The sequence below is a fragment of the Protopterus annectens genome, chromosome 7.part0 (assembly GCF_019279795.1).
Source record: "Protopterus annectens isolate FY-2018-M chromosome 7.part0, PAN1.0, whole genome shotgun sequence".
Classification (NCBI taxonomy): domain Eukaryota; kingdom Metazoa; phylum Chordata; order Ceratodontiformes; family Protopteridae; genus Protopterus; species Protopterus annectens.
This window is the reverse complement of record NC_056739.1, coordinates 340,667,378-340,682,587: the sequence shown is the minus strand read 5'-3', so window position 1 is coordinate 340,682,587 and position 15,210 is coordinate 340,667,378.

The window sequence follows — 15,210 nt, the reverse complement described above, 5'->3', positions numbered from 1 at the left end:
GGTCCAATGGAAATGGTTTCATTTAACACAGGTTTTCTACTAGCGTCAAGGTGGACCTGCCACCATAATTCTCCACTTTCCAAAATTTCTTCCCATGGACCTCCCCTGACATCTGGTTTTATTTGTTCTAAAACAAAAAATAAAAAATAAAAACTCTGCTCCTACACAACTTTTTGAATGCTTATATAATGCATTTGTCTCCTTAGCTTTACTAATTTCATAAAAATGCTCATAAATACGCCTTTTAAATGCCCTCTCAGTCTTCCCAACATAAAATGAATGACAATTTTGGCAGACTGATATATACACTACCCCTTGTGTATTACAATTATGTGTATATTTGTTTCTTATATTTTTATTCCTATAATAATATAAATAATGACATAACATATTCAAAAAAGAAAAAGCCAGCAACTGTGAGCTGTAAAACTTAATTTAATGTATTATAAAGAACCACATAGAAATTCCGGTTTCGGCTAAGGTGTTTACTTAGCCTTCATCAGTGTAAAAATACAAAACTTGCTGAAAGGTTCTTATATAATAAAGCTTAATTCATGACAAAGTTTCATTGGTGACCTCATGAATATGTATACATATATTTATAAATATTCATTGAGACCAGGCTGAAATAAAGCACCCAATTTAACAATCCATTTTTCTCTTTTGCATTCAGTTTGGTATGCCATCCTGATTTGTTAGTTCTGCCCTGTATTATTTGGTCAATAACAATAAAATGAAAACTAGTTGTAGTATGTTTGAGGGTATGTTTATATAAAGCATTATTTGGCCGTTTGCACTTGACATCACTGAGGTGTTATGATATACGTAATTTGAAAGGTCTGAATGCAAAAGAGAAAAAATGGATTGTTAAATTGGGTGCTTTATTTCAGCCTGGTCTCAATGAATATTTATGAATATATGCATACATATTCATGAGCTCACCAATGAAACTTTGATATGAATTAAGCTTTATTATATAAGAACCTTTAAGCAAGTTTTGTATTTTTACACTGATGAAGGCTAGGTAAACTCCTTAGCTGAAACCCGTCTGTCTATGTGTTTTTTTTATAATACATTAAATTAAGTTTTACAGCTAACAGTTGCTGGCTTTTTCTTTTTTGAATATGTTATGTCATTAGCCGTGCATTTGCCTCCATGCAGGGGAAGCTTTTTTCGTGTACCCTACCTGTTTCCTGCTGGAGGTCTCTCTGGTGTGCTGTATGAAAGACTGTACTCCAGATTCTTCGTTTCATTTTTGAGCTCCTATTACTATTTTGAGACAACAAATCAACCCAATTTGTTTGTGATTGAACAGGGAGTTTCCCTTCTTTTGCTATCAACATTTTAATTCAATTTGGATTATTCATAACCATTTATTACGCAATTGGATTTGCCTCCTGTATCTGGCGTTCGTTATATGGTGATTACTGGATTGAATTTTTTTGCCCTTTTTCAACTAAAGGAGTTATCTGACGCTCGTTTTATGGAACATAGCTGTTTTTTGTACATTTGGGGTTTTTTTTACCTTGGATGGGTTTTTTGAAACCTGTGGTATCATTAATCTTATCATCAGGGCCGTAAGTACAACGTAGCTTTATTCTACGGTCTGCTTTGACTCTATTACAACAGTATAGGCTGAACATTTTGGTGAACCTTTTTGGTGAACATATTACATTTGTATTCTTCATCAACCAGTGTTATTATTGGACTTTGGACATTTTATTTTCACATGTCTGGGATTGTGTATGTTTAATTGTGGTGTTATTAGATCACTTTACTAGGCTTATTATCATATATGGCATTTGTGTTATGTTAGACCAGGTTTTTTGTGTAATTACTTTTATATTGGGACCAAGTTCCATGCTATTAGGAACTATGATTAGAATATAGTTTTTTGCAACAAGCGATCAAAGTTACTCATGTTCGTGGTTTGTGTGAATGAATTGAAGCTGAATTTCCATCAAGCAGAGCATTTTTGGACACTATATTCTTATGAATGGGACTGGCGAGTTTAAATTGTATATATACTGGATTGTTTAACCAGGGAATGAAGAACAATAGTGGGCTTGGCGTACGTCAGACTGAATTTCTATTATGTTTTTTAATATTCTAACCAAATGTCTTTTTCTCCTGAATTGAGACTAACTTAGAGTTTACTCATCATTCTTTATTTCTAGGGGCTCATGTTTTCAAACTATTTTTGATATATATGTGTTTGATATGCTATTATTTTTTCAGTGCTCATTGAGTTGAATGGTTGGTCGTTACATATCAGTTTGGTAGATTTACATCAAGCCAACTGTTTCATACTTATGAATACTGGAGGCTACATTGTTGTTCAGGGTTATGCTTGAAACCTTAGACACAATTGTTTGACTATACTACTTTAAATATTATTTTAACTTTTGGATATTCGCTATTACTATTATTACAGCTATATATTCCAGGTTAATTTTCATTATCTATTGAACTACATCATATTAGTCTCTGTTCATTAGTTGGACTATATGCATATTCATATACAACTCTATGTACACCAATTTTTCTTGATTTATATTTTTAGGGATTCCTTATTTTTTTCCCATTCTTAAGCACATATATATTCTTTTTTAGAATTGTCCCTATCCTATAACAGTATTCAGATGCTATCTAGGGACTCGGCTATTTGTGAATATATAACAACTGGATTTATATATTGACAAATCCACACATTTCAGATGCCAATACATAGACTAAATTCAAAATATATCTTTTATTTAGTAATTGGTATCACAATTTAGTGTTTAATTGGGTATTATTACAAATTTTCAACAATGCTGCAGGGCTGTATCTAACTACGGTTGTAGTATCATTATATTTTTATCCCTTTTTTAGTATATGATTTTTTTCAGGTGTTTTTTCATTGTTGTTCTTTTGAATCAGCTATCACAGCTACCATTATTGTCCTATGTATCTTATATCTTGACGTGGCACTCTTTAATATATGTTTGAGATTTATTGTACAATTCTTATGACACTTCATTGAATGTCACTAACATTATAGCTGTAAAATATTATTTATTTACAGTCATTGGCCATTATTGTCCAGATTAATTATTGGGAATATGATTACCACCTATATATCACTTAAGGACGTGGTGCTGTGTTTAATATAGATTTATTAACCAGTTCTTATATAACTAACCCTTTTATTATTGAGTTTAGATTTTTTATTCAACCTTTTGTGGTTGTTTACATCCAAACTATCTTTCAAGATGGATTTAAATAGAATACTTATTGGTCTTTCTTCTGATAAAGAAGATCTTGCTATTTTTGGAATTGGACAACAATCCAACAATACCAATCTTATGCATATTGATCATCCCGAACAGCAGTGTGAAAAACTTTTTCAAAATCTAAATAAAAGTATAAAAACATTAAGATCTAATGTTTGGCATTTGAAATTATTCAAAGCATACATGGCTAAAGGTCTAACTCCCAAAGGACTTAGGGTGAAAATTCAGCCTCTAGTAACTGAGCCTGATGAACAGCTAAATAACGAATGGGCTCTTATACAGCAAAATTGTTCTATGAAATTCGTAGAAACATTAGCTAACTATTATGAATGCACCATCGAGAAAGAGACACTTGTGGTTAGCAAATTATGTGATGATTATAATAAACACAAAGACCAATTTTTTTTCTACTTTTTTGTCCAAATTAAGTTCAGATTTATTTAATTTTGAAAACCAACTAAAAGAAAGAAAGCTCAAGAAATTCCATAGAGATTTAACTGATTATGAGAAAGGTCAACCTTTCAGACAATCCAGACATGTGAGGTTTGAAGATAGCTATCAGAAAACCAGTGTCACCCCAAAATGGAAACATCGAAGGTCCATTCTTAAAAAACATAATACTTTGACTCATCAGAGGGCGAGTCCTCATCTGACACTGATTTAGACATACAACACACCATAGACTCCCCCCACCCCCAAACGCAACAACAGTGGGGCCCCTTTAGGCCATATAGGAGGGGAGGCAGGAAACATCGTAAAGGTCAAAAGTTTGGAAAATCTTATGGAATTGTTGACCAACAAATAAATGTACATGCCAAAACCAATGTTTTAAACATTTCTGATGCATCACTATCAGAATCACAAATTGCTCTGTTGAATAAAGGCCTTTCTTTTATTCCCACTTTTTTTGTGTCTGAAGATACTTTTGCACAAGATGTCACAGCATTTTGCAGATTGCTTAATCTTAAGTTACATTTTCAGGACAAACAACAGCAAGATCAGTCAGCTGACAATTTCAGATACCATAAATCCACCTTTGTTCCACCCATGCATCCCAGTGTAAGTCTTTTTCAACATAGTGTTCTTAAATATCTACATTTTACTTCCAGTATGATCCCACCTATGCTTAACAACATTTCTCAGAATGATTTGAACAGTTTACAAGAACTTACTGGTAACAAAGAACCGGTAATCATATCTGCTGATAAGGGTGGTGCTGTGGTGGTTATGAACTGGCTAGATTACGATGCTGAGGCCCATAGACAGCTGGATGATGCTAGATATTACACGGAAATGCCTTTAGATCCTACATCCATGTTTAAAAAACAAATAGACACATTTTTAAACTCAGCAATGGAGAATGGCATAATTTCATATAATACCCTAAACCATCTTACAATTACTGATCTGGCCAGTCAACACATTTATTTTTTCCCAAAATCCATAAAGTTACTTTGCATCCACCAGGCAGACCAATCGTGGCTGCAAATGGTTCCCTTACTGAACCTCTTTCCGAGTTTTTAACTAAATATCTCAAACCTTTGCTTAAGTGTGTAAGATCACGGATCCAAGATACCACGGAATTTTTGGGCATCATAAATGACATGCAAATCGAAGATGATTGGTGGCTTTGCACCTTGGATGTTAATGCACTGTACACTAACATACCACATTGGGTAGTTTTAGATGCCATTGAATATTGGATATGCAAATCACAACTTTATAAACCTGGATTCAGTACTTTCCTTATATGTCTCACTGAACATGTTCTTACCAAGAATATGTTTTACTATGGGAAACAATGTTACCTCCAAATATGAGGTACTGCTATGGTGCATCTTTTGCCCCAATATATGCAGATTTATATATGGCATATATTGAGGAACAATTCATCTATGATGATGCACACAATCTCTACTTAACTGAGACTGACATTTGGCGTAGGTATTTGGATGACTGCTGGATGGTGTGGAGGTCTGATGTTGAATACTTTCATGAATTTGTTGTTTATCTCATTGACAACAAATGGTGTCTACATTTTATGATGAATTTTGATCAACATAAGATTACCTACCTTGCTGATAACTAGGAATATAGATAACACCTTCAGTACACAGGTATTTAGGAAACATCCAGAATACAACACCCTACTACATGCATCCAACTTTCATCCAAAACATATAGCCAAAAATATCCCTAAGTCACAATTTATCAGAATGAGACGCATTTGTTCAGATGATAATACATTTCATGTTTTTGTCATGATATGATTGACAGGTTTAAGGAAAGAGGTTATAACATGGGTCATGTCATTACTGCTAGCAATTATGCATCACAACTTAATAGGGATGACCTCCTCAGATACAAAAAGAAAACTCATACAAATACTAACACTTTAAGATTCACCACTACGTATGGCAGAAATATTAATACATTGATTGATGCCATCAACAGACATTGGAACATTCTCTTAGCAGACACTGTTTTGTCTCAATATTTATCTGAAACATGTATTTTTTCATTCAGAAAAGTCAAAAATTTGGCAGCACATTTCAATCATTACAAACATCATTCAGAATCTAAAAATTTGCACATGATTCAAACCTCTATACTAGGTGACAAACTTGTGGGCTGTATGCCCTGTGGACATTGCACTAATTGCAAATTTGTTTTAAAAAGGAAACACTTTTCTAGCAATAATACAAGCGATATATATGACATTCAGTTCTTTGCAAACTGCAATGCAGACTGGGTTATATATATGGCCTCTTGTAGCTGCCACGCATTTTATATTGGTCAAACATCCAGACCTTTCAAATTACGTATATCAGAACATCTCAGTGATGTCAAGTGCAAACGGCCAAATAATGCTTTATATAAACATACCCTCAAACATACTACAACTAGTTTTCATTTTATTGTTATTGACAAAATAATAGGGGACAGAACTAACAAATCAGGATGGCATACCAAACTGAATGCAAACGAGAAAAAATGGATTGTTAAATTGGCTGCTTTATTTCAGCCTGGTCTCAATGAATATTTATGAATATATGCATACATATTCATGAGCTGAATAATGAAACGTTGTCATGAATTAAGCTTTATGATATAAGAACCTTTCAGCAAGTTTTGTATTTTTACACTGATGAATGCTAGATAAACGCCTTAGCCAAAACCGGTCTGTCTATGTGGTTCTTTATAATGCATTAAATTAAGTTTTACAGCTCACAGTTGCTGGCTTTTTCTTTTTTAAATTGGAAGTTCACCCATGGCCATTCATTTACATCTCTAATAGTTTGGACATTACTGTCTGCCTTTGTCTAACATCCCCCAGTATAACCTTTAGAAACTTCCTAAATAATATACCACATCCTACTAAGTGCCCATGATATATAAGAACATAAATGGGATGGATTGCATGGCTAAGCTTATAAAGGCCCTGGTGGTCATTAACTTGGTACATACCTATAAACTTATCCCTTGGGGAAAAACCATGTACCCATGAATTACAACTTAGGTAGCAGTACTCTAAACACTGGAAGTGTGATGAGAGACTTAGGGACACAGATGGACAGTGGTCTCACCTTCGATAACCACATCCCCACAACAGTCGGGAAATTCTTCTATGTGGCACACCTCCTCACTAAGGGCTTTTCATCCAGAAAAAAGGAAGTCATTGTCCCACTGTACTCATCCCTCATTAGACCCATTATAGAGTACAATGCCCCATTTGCTATGTACCTTACAAGACATCTGCAACAGCTGGAAAGGCCACAGAAATACCTCATTAAAAGAATCACAGGCCTAAAGCAGATGCCCTATGCTGACCATCTAAGAAAACTCCAGCTATATTCTTTGGCATATAGTCTACTCAGAGGCGATCTCTGCTTAACATACAAGGCCATGTCAAACCCAGAGCTGCTGGACATGCTCCACTTAAAGAAGTCCCAATCCCTCAGAGGCACATGCTCATGAGATCTAAACCTTGTCATCACAATGAACAAAACATGCTGGAGGGATAGGTTCCTGACCCAGAGACTCCCCATGCTCTGGAATAGAATGCTCATAAATGTCAAGCAGAGCACCTCCTTAGCCATCTTCAAAAGGAACCTTGATGATTGGATGGCAGATAAGAAATTCACCCCGGGGATCACATCAGTCGCCCTGCTAGACAGGGGTCCAGGGAAGTAAATACTGTGGGAAGAAATATACAGGGAATTGTTATGGCTAGGCTTGTATAGGCCCTAGGGCCGGTAGCCTAGTACCACCCTATGAACCCGTGAACCTATGAACAAAAGTAACAGTTTCCTTCATTTTGGAGGGTAGCCTGTGTAGCAGAATATTTCTCTCTTTTTGCCTTTATATATATTTTATTGTAGAATTGCAATTATACAAAGGCACAAATAGGTTTATATAGGAGTGATATTAGTAAAACTGAATTCTCTCCTGCATATATCCGAGAGGATGTCCAATTCACTCTACTCTTTAAAAGATAAGAGGAGTTAAATTATTTTCTGAAAAGTTTTTGCTTCTGTTTCACTCTCTTTTTATTACACCCTTGTAAGATAATGCCAATCCTATCTGTAACTTTTCCTTCTCTCACTCTGTTAGGCTACTCTCGAAGCCAAACACAACTGATTCTCATGCCATTTCAATCTTCTTATTGAACATGTGTTGCTAGACACACAGCTCACTCCTGACCATCTGTGATTTCTTACAGGACAATAACTTATGTACATCATCTCCATCTTCTAAGTTGCACTCCTATCAACCTCAGCTTTCTTCCTTCTATCTGTATATAACTTTGTTAAAGTCAAATGCCACACGCACAATGGTCTCATCAAAAGTAATGCAAAGGCAGCGCAGAGAGGTCAATTGCCCTGGACATTACCTTTTGGAGGAAGCAATTTGGCAGCTTGTAAACCGTCAATTGTTTTCATAAAAGTAGAAATAAGTTATTAGGTTGCTACATATCTCATTGCTGCCTTAAAACAAGCTGTTATTGAGATATCATGAATATAATTGCTCATACATGGGGGGTGGGGTACGCAAAATGAGTGTGTTACCCTGAGCACAAGATTTTGTAAGCATAGATCAGATTGTTCTGTATACCCCACCATTTTGTCATTAAGTGTAAACTCTTTACTGACCTGACATTATTTCTGTAAGTCCAATCAGGTCTAATACTTCTGACATTTCATAAATCAATGTATATAAGTTACCCCTTTGCTACATTAATAAATTTATTTGAGGAACTTGGCAGTTCTGAAGAAATGACTGTCTTCATATATATTAGTTTATAGCCATCCATCCATAACCCTTTTTCCTCATTTTTGCACATGGGGTCGGGGTGTAACTTCAACAGTGGCAATCATCTAGAGCCTATATATATATATATATATATATATATATATATATATATATATATATATATATATATATATATATATTTTTTTTTTTCCCATTAAACTATTACAATCAAACTGCTGGCCACCAGGGATTCCCTTTCAGGGTAATCTTATTGTCTGTAGGAAGATGTTGATTCTTCTTGTAAATTCCCTTTCTGACCTTATGTTCATCCAGTTATACCCAAGTAAGCATCCCCTGTCCCAACCAGACATCGATATACTCCAGCTGCATTGTACCATTTGCCTTCTAACTGTGGAGTGCACAACATAATATTATGTAAGTCCAGCATGTTTTAAGTTGTTTTATTTAATAGCCTTATATATATATATATATATATATATATATATATATATATATATATATATATTTATGCACACATATATGTATGGGTTCACTTCCAAATCTCGAATTTCAAAAACTTCGAATTTCATATTGTCGGGACCATATGATTGAAGTTTTGAAATCTTGAAATTCTGAATGGAGATCTGCATACAGCACAGAATGGCAGATTTCCATTTCCCTCACTGCAGTGCGATCTCGGAGTTGGTATATTTAAGTAGCGGGGGTGTGTGGGGTGAAGAAGGGTTTGTCCCCCTGCAAAAATGTTGAGAAACTTGGTTTTGTATTTTTTTTTTGGATTAATTTCAGAGTTTTGAGATTTCAAAACTTTGATCATATGGTCTCAACCATATGAAATTCGAAGTTTTGGAAATTCAACATTCTGAAGTGAATATATATATATATATATATATATATATATATATATATATATATATATATTGCTTGAAGTCAAAAAGGAGTGCTTACGTCAGAAAATAAGGCAAACTCTAGCAATCACCATACAAGATGGGTGAGTATATTATGCTTCTTGCTGTCATGCATTTATGGTTTCCAGGAACAATGTCCTATACAAATACCTGGAGTATTTACAGAGACTTATGATCAAAATGATGTGATAAATTCCTAATCAAATAAATCAACACTGAAAGAATCCTAACATCAAATCAGCAACATTAATTCTGCCTGCCAAAGGCTTCCATTTTACAATGGATTTGAACAAATGGAGCTTCAGTCTGAATTATAATTCCTCTATTCTTTATTGTACTCTACAACACACAACTAATTAGGTTATTTCTTTTGCATTTCCATAGAAACCTCTCCAGAGACCATGTTCCAATCTTTAGAGAAGTGTTTTTGTTTTGCTACATGTCAGGACTGAATACCTACTAAATTCCTTAAATAAATTTGGAACAAACTATACAATTTTATCATTTTCAAGCATTTTCAACAAAGTCCTGCCTTCTTTCATTATCTAATTTTCCCATTTTCCCTTCTGACTCTCAGGCCATCTCCTCCATAACTAACCAAATTATCCAATGGAAAAAGGCTTCCCCATCCATCTCATACACCTTTTGACACCCCCCATGCAGGACTAGCCTTATGTCAACTGGTGCCCTAGGCAAAAGGGTTCCACAGTGCCCCCCCTCCTTACAACATTCGGTGCCCCCAACCTGGTCTACCTACATCAAATAAACACTGGAAAAGTGCCCCTGCTAGAGCGGTGCCCTAGCCGGCCACCTAGTTGGCATATGCCTAAGGCCGGCTATAGGTAAGAGACATGCCATGACATTAAATATAGTAGCTGAATAATCCAGAAGCTTCCTGTCTGACTTAATTTGTGTGGAATTTTTTTTAAAGTCAAAGTCAAAATAAAATTTATTGTCATACAGAAAAACATGAAGGAAAAAGTGCATACCACTGCACAAAATTTCTATACTCAGGCTTATGCCAAAAGCATGACAGTTTGCAGAAGGTAGATTAAATTAAATAAAAATTTAAATAGTAAAAATAAAAAATAAAATATGATAATAAAAATAAATAAAGTAAAAAACTGAGAGCTTTTATTACAGCAGAATCAAAACAAATACAACAACACTAGGAATAGACTCAGTAGAAATATAAGGATATATAAAAAACATTACTATAAATAAACCCAAGCGGCAGATATGTAAAACTTACCCACCGCAAATATATGCCATGAATTTACAGTTTGCCATTTTCATAGTGCAGATAGAGACATATAAAGTGAGTTATGCAGAGAGTTATGTAAATAACAATGACATACTGCACATAAATGTTTTACCCATTAAGTAGGTTAGGCTATGGGTTTGTTGCTCAGCAGTCTGACAGCATGTGAGAAGAAGCTGTTATGGAATCTGTATGTCCTGCATCTAATGCTTCTGCAGCACTTTCTTTTTGGCAGGAGTATGAGCAGTCCATTAGCCAGATGGTGTATATCCCTCAATAGTTTTTGGAACCTACCATAGCATATGTTTGGATATATGTCCTGTACGAATTGAAAGTTGGAGCTAATGATTTTTGTGGCCTGTTTAACGATCTTGTCCAGTGCCTTCAGATTACCCTGAGAGCAATTTTCATACCAGACAATGATGTTGTTTGTCAGTATGTTCTCAACTGTGGCTATGTAGAAGGTAAGTAGGACTTGTGGGGGGAAGGTTAGCGCTACAAAGTCTCCTGTGGAAGTGGAGATGTTGTTGGGCTCTCTTTCTAAGGTAAGAAATGCCTGTGGCCCAACTTATGTACACCTGAGAATTTGGTGCTATTTACTCTATCCACTGCAGCACCATTGATGATGATAGGGCTGTATGGTTCATTCCCATTCTTAAAAGTGATGATAATTTCCTTGGTTTTTCCAACATTTAGTGCTAAGTTGTTGTCAGTGTACCAATGAATGAGTTGGTTCACCTCCTCCCTGTAGACCACCTCATCATCCTTCTTGATAAGGCCAATTACTGTGGTGTCATCTGCAAATTTGATGATTCTGTTTGTCGGATGTGTAGCTGTGCACTCGTGTTATAATTGCAAAAAGAAGTGGACTGAGTACGCAGCCTTGTGGGACCCCAGCGTTTAGGGGTTTACTATCAAAATGTTGATAGTAGGTTCGGTGAACATGGAAATGACAAATGGCAGCTGGCCAATGTCTTTGTTGCCGGACGTTATGATAGTAAGAGTAAATATCAGTGAATGCAACTGTGCATTTGCTGATATGTACTCAATGATATGAGTAGAGATTGTGGTACAGTGTGGATTGGGAAATGTATCCCTTTCCTCACTGTAATGCGATCTCAGAGTGAGTTGGAATATATAGTTTGCAGGAGGTGTAGGGGGTGCAGGGGGCCCTGCTAAAAATGTGAATACCGGTGTAGAAATTCAACTTACCTTTGCACCTATATGGACATTGCATTCAATATTCAACACAAATGTCACATCTGCTGATTTTGTTCAACAGATTTGACATTTATGCTTACTTAATATGCAAGCATTTAAAGTTTACTTTCGATCTTATATACGTTTTCTTTTTGTAAATGTCTGTATTTTGATAGTAAGCTGTGTTTAGGGTGATGCTGTTTGAGCTATGTTTTCCTGAGCAAACTATTTCTAGCGTTTCAGTCAGGAAGGTGAGGATCTAGTTGCATATTTTGTTTTCTATGCCTAGATTACTCAGCTTCGACAGTAGTTGTCATGGAATTACTGTATAGAAGGCAGAGATGAAGTCTAGGAACAGCATGTGTATGTAACAGTCCTTATTTTCTAGGTGGTCCAAGGTGTGATGAATTGTTAAGGCTATGGCATCCGCAGTATAACAATTCGGCTCGTATGCGAATTGTAAAGGAACAAATGTAGCAGGTAGGCAGGATGTTATATGATCCTCGACCATTTCTTTGAAACAGTTCAGCACTACTGAGGTAAATGCAATTGGCCAGTAATCATTTAATGATGCTGGAGATGGTTTCTTGGGCAGAAGGATGATGTTGGTGGTCTTAACGCATTTGGGCAGTTTTTCATGGTTGAGAGGTATATTGAAAATGTCTGTGAAGACTGCTGCCAGCTGATTAGCACAATTTTTAAGTAGTCTCCCTGGGAGCATATCTGGACCAGCTGCTTTGCCCAGGTAAACCCTACATAGGTTCCTGTGTACCTCTTCCAAGTTGAGGCATAGTGATGTGGCATCTGTGCTGGTGGGTAGTCTCTCTTAAAAATGGAAAAGGAAGACATAGACCTATGAACTGTCAAGGAATCCTTTCTAAAAAGCTGGCAGCTTGGGCAAATGATAATCTTCAGTCAAAAAGCAGCATAAAATACAATGTATACAGATATATTATTTATGTATACGTAAGTTATAAGCAGGTATAACTTATAGAAGGCAGAAATCGTGAATGAACAACTCAAATACAGATATACTAAAACTGACAAATTGCATAAGAAATTATTAAATAAATAATGAAATTGATGATCTTGAGAACGAAGAGCAAGAGAGTCTTTGGGAAGTAAGAGATGATCAACTGTTGTGAGTCATGAAAAATCTTTATATATATATATATATATATATATATATATATATATATATATATATATATATATATAAATATATATATATATATATATATATATATATATATATATATATATATATATATATATGTAGCATTTGCAAAAGGAACATAAAATTGGTATCAAAAGAAACAAAGAGTGTGATAAGGGAAGTCAGAAGGAAGTACCCACATAGGATTTAATGTTGATGCATTCTTGCTGAACTAAAGAATTATTGATGAGTATAAGCAGGGAAAGACATTTTATGATCAAACTGGCTGATGACTTGTCTCAAGAAATTACTTATGTAGTAGAGCAACTTAATAGGACTTAATTAAAGAATGAGATGTATTAACCTCATTTAATTTAGCCTGTTGTTTTATATGGAATATGTTTTGGTCAGATTTTTTTTAATAAAGTACAACATTCTAAAGATTTTATAAGAAACTGTCTTCAAAATTATAATGCTTTACAAAAAGAAGCTAGGATGCTAGAAACTGAGTTTATGTTGGTAAAAAGGGAACAAAATCAGATCATGTAAATAAAATTCAGATTCTCTTTGCAGTCAATTTGGTGAGAAAATAATAAAGTACAACTAAACACAAAACAAAAATCATAATAACTAGATGCGCCATCTAACGGCTTCAGTATATACCTCAAAGGCAAAAAGTCAAGTAGTTAATAAATAAACAAAGATGGAAAACTTCAGGAGAAAGCCTAGGGAGATGATATAGCAGAGGCAGAATTTCAGAAAATAGATAAAAGAAGATGGTGAAATAATTCTCCAGAGAGCATTAGAAATCAGATAGGCTTGTGGTATAAGTTTTTTAGAGGACTGACTGGATTTTGATGAATATTGCTCAACAGCAGTAGTCTTGGCAAAACCTTTACTACCTGTGAAGGAAAAAAGTCAAAGACATAACAGATGTGCAAACTAGAAAGGAAACTCTAAATACTCAGGAGTTACTTGAAATATATTGTTCAGGACTCAGAAACAGTCCAGCTACATGAGGCCTTTATGTGCAATTGTGGAGACCAGTAATTCTGAGACACATTAGAGTTAGAAAAGGCCTCATTATCAGCTATTTGCATATCCTTGTCAGTGCAGCCATTCTGTGAATCTGTGGCAGTTGAAAGGTGTGGAGAACTGCCCATGTGTGTTTTAATGTGTGTTTGTATGTATGTCGTAGAAACTCATTGGGGGTGAATATGCCAAAGAAATGTATACACTATGGGTGGTGAATATAGTGGCACAGTGCTTTTTACAATTTGCTGTAATCATAGACAAATACAGTGGAGATTATCGATGGGTATAGTATAAAAGATGACAAATATTTATTACTGTGAATTTAGGGAAAAGAAAAATATACATAGGACTATCTACCAGGCAGACAGTGGTGAAATTCTGTACTAACAGCAAGAGCCTTTTTTGAATGGTCAGATAATGATCAAGAATAGTTTAGACAGATTAAGTTTATCTTGGGAAGAGCTAGATGTTTAGATTCTGACATAGCATCAAAAGAATTAAAAAGAGCAGTTGAATAAAAAATATAAAACGGTGTCCCACATAGCTTTCCTACAGAAGATTGCAAATAAAGTGACCAGCAATTCTATGGTTTACTAACAAAACTATTTAATATGATTAGAAACAAAAATACCAGTTTTAAGTTCAGTGTAAATAGCTAAAGCAATGCTTGTTTTAAAAATATAGGCAAATGCAGTAAACTATAAATCAATACTTTTGCAAGAATTTTGAAGTCAGTATTAAATAAAGACATTGGTAAGGCATGGGGTTATATTCCAAAAGATTTGCTCTCAATGCAAGTCTGGCCTGATTCCAAAAGACTTGCTCTTCATGTAAGTCACTTACTCTGGTATAAGGCCTATCTATAAACAGTCCACATAGAAGAATAACCAGCCAACATAGCTGATTCCAATGAAGTAGCAGTTCCAAAGTTTAATAAAACAGCAGAAAAATGTTAAAAACGTCCAAGAAAAAGACAAGCACTTTCACACCTATCCAGGTACTTCTTAGACCTAATAAGACAGGCATGGAATGTTCATAGGTTCATAGGTGTGTACTAGGCTAATGGCCCTAGACCCTTTACAAGCCTAGCCCAAAAAATTGCCC